At 43.8% G+C, this 7,696-nt stretch overlaps 1 pseudogene; it reads left to right on the plus strand.

Annotated features, from left to right (window-relative positions):
- Window positions 1–299: 299 nt before the first annotated feature.
- Window positions 300–7,696, plus strand: part of LOC124662307 — a 13,903-nt pseudogene continuing 6,506 nt past the window's right edge.

Genomic DNA, 7,696 nt, shown 5'->3' on the forward strand with positions numbered 1-7,696 from the left:
CAAATTCATCTTCAGGGAATTGTACTACATGCTGTAAACTGTCTTTGAGCTGAATGAAATATTTGGCGCCCCCGGCGCCACCCCTTGTTCCAAAAAAAAAAAAAATTTGGTGACCCAAATCGTACCTGAAACTTCAGATTTATCGTCGTGCGTGCGTCTACATACATTGTACCTTGCGTTTTTGAAAAATAGACTAGTTTGACAAGTTTTGGCGGTGTACAATGCGTCTACAAATTCGAGAGGCAGAGTGGTGAGCAGAGCAGAGCAAAACCCACCCGAAAGCTCACGAGTCACGACGCGCCCTGCACGGCAGGCATCCATCCGAAAGCCAACGCAGCATGGAGGCCGCCGCCGTGAAGCCCATCCTCCGCGTCGCCGCCGTCTGCGGCTCCCTCCGCAAGGCCTCCTACAACCGCGGCCTCCTCCGCGCCGGTACGCTCCCCCATCCCGCCTCTCTCCCTCCTCCTCCTCCTCGCTAACCACTCCGCTGACCTTCTCGCTGTTTCCTCTTCGGGGTTGACCAGCGGCGGAGGTGTGCGAGGAGTCCATCCCAGGCCTGCGCCTGGAGCACGTCGGCATCTCCGACCTGCCGCTCCTCAACACCGACCTCGAGACGGCAGACGGAGGCTTCCCGCCCGCCGTCGAGGCCTTCCGCGACCAAATCCGCGCCGCCGACTGCTTCCTCTTCGGCTCGCCCGAGTACAACTACTCCATCGCAAGTATGTGCTCATTTCCGTGCCAAGACTTCTTTACCTGAAGCTGTATATGTCGCCCCAATTGGCAGCAGCAGCAGAAATCAAGGAAGTGGCGAGGTGGTACCTGATGCCGGCGATGAAGGAAGTGGCAGAAATCAAGAAAGCGGCTAATGTGCGGATCAAACTAATGACTACTTCACCGGCCGTATGAATAAAATGCACTCCAACTAATTAGCCGTGCCCGCGCCCAAGAAAATACAGTAATAAACAAGGTATCGACATGAATTAGTACTTACCGGCTGAAAACCAGTCCCCAATATTTCTCTTGTTTCCGGACTGACTGCTACTACTCAAACGATGACGCATTGATACGCAAAAGAAATCTGCAAAGAAGAGCATCCAAAGATATATGAGAAAAAGAACAAAAAAAAGGGTGACACATCATGAGCAGAAACCATAGATCCTTGAGATTGGTGGATTACCTACTGGATCCCTCCTCTTCACGGACGGGATTAGATCGACGATGAACTTGGCTGCCCAAGAGACCGAGCCGGCGACGGGTAAAGAGTCAAAGTCTAAGTCACACGCGACGCACGCGTTGGTTCTACCCCTCCTCGTATTTATAGACTAGAGCAGACAAGTCTTTGCCGCCACTATTTTCGTTTTCGTCGGCACAATCCCGCTTAAACTAATCGCTGGGGGGCTAAGTGACATACAGGGAAATCATCTCATCTGGAACGATGGACCGTCTAGATGAAAACATCCCACAGATCAATGACATGTCATGTGGTACACCGGAAATGCCCCATAATTACGGGATCTGCATCATAGTTTAATTACGGGATCCTAGTACAACCATCTTTAATTACGGGCCTTCTCCCCCGCGTTTCATGTACTTGTTTGTCTAAGCTGGACCTGGACCTGGACCTGGACCTGGCTATATGCACTCCTTCCACTATTCACGCTCTATCGCAGATTATGCTCGTCTAGATTCTAGGCGTGTTTGCTAAAAATTGCGAAATGGAATGGTTGTAAGGAATTTACGGGACCCTAGTCAACCAGCTTAATTACGGGCATTCTCCCTCGGATTTCCTTTACTTGTTTGTTGTCTATATAAGCTAGCTGGATCTGGACGGCTGCATGGGCTCCTGCCACTATTCACGTTTTGTCGTACGACATTATAGGTTGGGAAGATGGTTATTGTTCTCATTCCATTGTTTGGTAGTAGTACACGGTAAGAAATTGCCAGTGAAATTTTAACGGGAAGTTGTTTTCCCCTACTTGGATCGTGGGTTTACACATGACCATGGGGACGTGGGAAATAGAACGGGATTTGGAGGAGGGAATTTATTACTTGCTCCGCCACAAAAAGATATCTCAACTATGTTAAAAATAGGCATGTGTTTAAGAGTGTAGATACACGTACATTTAGACAAAGTGGAAATATTGTTTTGTGACGGAGGGAGTACGTACGAGATTAGGTTGAGAAGATGATTATTGTTCCCATTCCATTGTTTGGTGCACCATAAGAATTACCAGGAAAATTTTGATGGGAAGCTGTTTTAAAAGCCTTGGATGGTGGTTGGGCATAGGGGCTTCAGCAACAACCAGATCGTTTTTACGAATTTCAACGCCAATTCCCACTACCACTAGCACTTTGCAAGGGTGCCTCGGACAAAAAAAACGTGTAGGAATTTGATATGTTAACTCCCTTTCCCCATCCCTCCTTAACTCATTCCCTCCCACTGTTCAGAGTTTTTGCACAGTTCATAATGCAATAGTTATCTACCGGGGAGCAGCAAAACACATTCAATCCATTATTGAATCTTATCCCGGAGCAAATAGCAAGTACTAACCTAGCTGCTGACTCAAACGTGCATGATTAATCAACTCACACCTAGCTGCTGGCTCGAACTGTGCACATCTGCTACTCCTACATCAATGTCTTGATCGATTTAAGCTTTGCTTCAATTTTTCCTGGTCAAACACTCTTCAGTTTCAGAAAATTTTGGCATGCAATCCACTATTTTCTAGACCAGATCACACAACAAAAATATCAAGATCAAATCTAACATTTCAAAAATAGGATCCAGCTCAGATCACAGAAGAAACAATAGCTACAACACTATTGCATTAATTTAAAGGATTACAGTAATTCCTAGTGCGCCATTGCAATGGTACCTATCATCAATCTTGGAAGCATTTTGAAACAACACAAAAAGCCAGGACAGAAACTCCTTGTCGTCGTCATCAGTAGAAGATCTCCTTGCAGACCCAGGGAGCGTGAGGGTGAGTGGAGCACAATGGCAGCAGTCAACACATGTTCCTCCCGCCTCATCTCAAGCCGCGTGCACTGTTCCTCCTTGAAGATTGTCACAAACCAGAAGATGAATGTAACGCGGCTGGAGTTCTTTGAATAAGAGGACCTGCTCCACCAAGCGGAGCAGACTTATGATAGCGGTTAACCAAAAAAAGATTAAATTATCTTCTCTTGACCATTTTAACAGATCACTGAATCAACAACAAAATTTAATTCCAAAACATAAAACATAAGACCCAATGAAAAGGGTGAGAACACCCTTGCAGAGTGTTTGGCAGCTAAGTTCTACCGAAGCCAGCCATGGAAATTCTTTAATATGCAGTCTTGCCGAATCATCTACGGTTTGATCCGCATAACTCCAAACAACCACAACAGATGTATCAAACATATTTACAAGTGGTAATGTTCAGATGTTTGTATTCAAGTGGCTAACATTCTGTGTACTATCATGCATGTGTTCATGAAAAACAAGTGCAAGTGTATCTTCAGATCTTGGTGCAAAACTTAACTGATGGTGCCATGACAAGCATGGACATATGTCGAGGTATTTTAAAAGCACAACACTAATTCCTTTGAAACGGAGACGACCATAGTGCATAAACACAATTTTCATATAGAGCAATAGACTCAGGAGTTCACCTTTAAGTAGACACATCAAAGAAAATAAATACTTAATGATCCTTCCCAGGATGGTACTCATGGAAAGCAGAGGGCACTGCATGATGATAAGGAAAATTAAGAAACAAATGGAGAGCCAGTAAAGATCAACCTCCGGCAGAAGGAGGATATATGTTGAGATAAAGTAGCTTGTCAATGCTCTTTCTTTTCTTGAGAAACACTTTGTTGATGAGTAACTGTAATTAGGGATATACAGGTGCAAGCGAAGCTACGAACATCTTGCTTCTTATCATCAAAAATTAAGAGTGGCCTACTAGATTGGGAAGCAAATTACCTTGGGGTGGAAGAAAGGCATCTCCCTCCCTGACATCAATGATAACAACGCAAGGAAGTCGAGTGCAAAAAATGAAACGTTGATTCACATTATATTAATATATGATGCATTCTAGACACAACGCCCCAGACTAGAACTAATCTACTATACTCATCCAACCAAATATTGTCATGTGCCTCTGGAACACACAAGAAGAGAAATGCTAGGCCAGAACCAGCAAAGATCAATCAGGAAGAACTAGCACGAGCTACATATTGGCAACATCATCATAGTTAACTACACTAACGGACTATCCCATTACCATCATAATTAACTACATGGTTTGTAGCAGCCAAAATGGACAGTAAATGAGAGCAAAAGGAACAACAGGATGCCAGTATATGGAAAAAAGAAAGGCAACAAACAAGTTTATGAAAGGGACCTCCTCTCTAGAGTCTAAACTTGTCCATGCATGTTGTTCACCATCTCAATTCACCGAGAAGGAATCATGTATATGGATCGTGACTCGGGAAGCCATTGATTTCAGAAACAAATCGTCTTACCTCGGGTGTGTGATGGGACAACATGTCAATGTGTCGCTGCTGTGACGAGTTTGCACTAGGAAGGGGAAAGGAGTCATCAACCTCCAAGCAATAGCCCAGCCATGATCTTTCTAATCAACATCAAATTGTTGGATGGCTGGTAGTACCATTGTTTGTTCGTAAGGGTTCATTGCAGGGCACTTCCTTGTGCCAAATGTAGAAAGGAGTTAATGCATAAACCACATGTGGGTCCCTACTTTATTAATTGGTGCACAACAAGCAATGGCAACCACACTAAGAAGTTGAGAAAATTCACCCTGGTTCACATACTAGGTTGCCCGGATACGGCGATACAGATATGGATACGGATACCGCGATACGTCGATTTTCCAAAAACACGGATACAAAGATACGTTTGTATAACTATAAACATTAAAAACATATATACAAAATAATGATTTTTACGAGAAGAACTACTATGTAGGGGTGCCTAGAGGTTGTTTCCTAAAAGCTTGATAACTCCAGCTTTCTCTTAGTCGCTTCTCCACCTAGCTCTGAAGTAATGATTTAGTTTCTTTTTTAAAAGATGGAAAATAAGCTGCTATGTATGGGATAGGTATCCGCGGGTATCCGATACATATCCTTGTATATCCGATATGTATGTATGCATGAAAAAACACTAGCTACTCAAAGTACATAAGTAGGTACATACATCATGAGATGATAAGCACTAGCTAGTTCAATTTGGGTAGATTTCCAGGTGAAGATGAAATAAAATAGTGCAAAGCTTCTGTCTAGCTAGTTCAATCTAACTAGTGAAAGTGTCAAATGCACCCAGATCCAAGACCACAATCTATGTCTAGCTCAGTACATGGAAAACATGACCTTCAATCTACACAAATGCTCTAGGCCAAATAAAATGATCATTTCACAACAAACGAATTCCCCCATCAGTAGCAATTTCCATTTTTTTTTCTCGCTAAGAGTCGCACCTGCAATTACCACAAACATATCCTAAAAGTAAAAAGACTATCTTGGCCCAGGAAAGAATTAATGAACTCAATCTCTCTGCCCCACACAACAAATCACCCAATCAACAATGTGACACACACTAGTATTTTTGGACTTGAACACGACAAAACAAAGTCTCCATCTAATGAATAACATAACCAAGGGAAATAGCTAGCTCAGCCTACGCAATGAACCTTGCTTCTAGCTCAAAATTAATTTTAGAGATTGTGGAGTCGTGTAGGTTACTACCTTGTTCGAGGTACTACCGCAACCACGGTCTTGGTATTTTGAGCAAAAAATAGTCAAAGAAAGTATAGAGTGTAAAGTGCTCCTACGTAACACCAATTTAAAATGAAGATCGCATTTAGCAACTTTACATATATTGTTACATGGTCTACAGAATGTACACACACACTTCTTTAATTCACGAGTGTCCTAGCTTTACATACTAGCTTCTATGCATCCTAGCCTTCTAAACGACGATCATTCAAACGACCCGTACTACAAAAAAGAAAAGAAACCAGCAATCATTCAAATGATCCAAATAATACAAGAACATTAGTACTACCAAAACAAGTGTCCATGCTGTCAAAAAATAGAAAAGGGTTCTAATGACATTCAGGACATGTGAACAATTCAACGTGCATGTGAATATCAAAAGCGTTAGTACATTAAGTAATCTCAACTCTTCAGGTAAAGCTACAGCAGTAGGAAGATGTTTTCTTTCATAGTAAATCTGTATTGCACACATAATTCCCGAAGATGCTCCTCATTCAAAAAAGAAAGATGATAAAGATGAACCAATAGTAGCAACCTTTCTTATCTAACTGAGGACATGACTCAAAGTGCAATAATTTAACAGAAAAAAATTAGCGGCCATTGCTAAACAGAGTTGTGCATTGAAATTAAACAGATTTAACTGAACTGAATACTCCTAGTGCTGACTAACAAAGCAAAACCAAGCAGCATATACATTGGGCAGCAATCCATTCAAACACTCCTGAATTTAGTACTCCGTCCGTCCACCAAAAGTGTCTCAATTTTGTCAAATTTTGGATGTATCTACCTACTACATATTGTCTAGATACATCCAAATTTTGATAAAGTTATGACACACTTTTGGTGGGACAGAGGGAGTACGTTAGAATCACAGTTTACTCGGGGATTATTTATCAGATCCATATGTACGTGTAATTATGCATTTCTTAAATAGATCCATTCATGTGCTGCAAACACAAGGAAACTAAAAAATGTGAGCTGCCAACAGAAGGTAATTACACATATCAGCTGCAACAATTACGTAATTTTGAGAGTAGGTATCACTGTGGTAAACAAACCAATTATCAAACTTGCACTAACCATAGAAGGCCCAGGCCATATAATTGCAAAGCAGTATTATGCCTAAAAGCTTGAGAAACAAAGCAGAAAAAATCAAACATTGTCTCCATCCCGTAGCAATTCAATTGAGCGCACCTAAATTCACTACCTTCGATGCCAATGTGGACGAGTTCCAGTAGGGTGGCGTCGAAGAGGTAGCCACGGTGGCCCTTGCGGACTCATTCGCCTCCACGGCATACTTGTCGTCGGGCACCGCCACGAAGACGCCGGCCGTAGGAAATCAGTGCCGGCCGCGAAGGCCGGTGAGCAGCTGCTGCCCAGTTGAAGAGCACCGTACACCGGTGTCCCCAATTCCGTGCAGGCGCTCCTCGCAGCGTGCCGCGAAAAGAAGGCCCTCCGTGGCTCGCGTCGACGCCGCCGGCCGCGACCTCATGGCTCCTTGGTGGCGCCGCCTCTCCTACGGCGAAGCTTGGGCCGCGGCGGTCGGTCTGATGAGGGGAGGAACTGGAGGCGGATGGGAGGAGGTTACGGCGGAGTGGAGGACGTGCCAGGGTTGGGGGAGACAAGGTGGCGGCGGAAGGTACGCCGGCGAGGTGAGGAGCGGCGGCTGAATTGGAAACCGCCATATTGGGGTTGTCGTGGTTGACTGTTGAGTGGACCTCTGCTCTGTCGGGGCACTCAACAGGACCTTTTTTTTTTTGAAACGGACTCGACAGGACCTTGATTTATACTATATAAAACAATAAATGCGTAGTAACACATATACTGAGGCACAACATTGGTGCGTTGCCAGGGCTCCGATCGATCAGAAGGACTAACTTTTATTTTGCGTCGGCGTCGTTTTTCTCAACACCGATAC

This window comes from Lolium rigidum, chromosome 6 (genome assembly GCF_022539505.1).
Source record: "Lolium rigidum isolate FL_2022 chromosome 6, APGP_CSIRO_Lrig_0.1, whole genome shotgun sequence".
NCBI classification, from domain to species: domain Eukaryota; kingdom Viridiplantae; phylum Streptophyta; class Magnoliopsida; order Poales; family Poaceae; genus Lolium; species Lolium rigidum.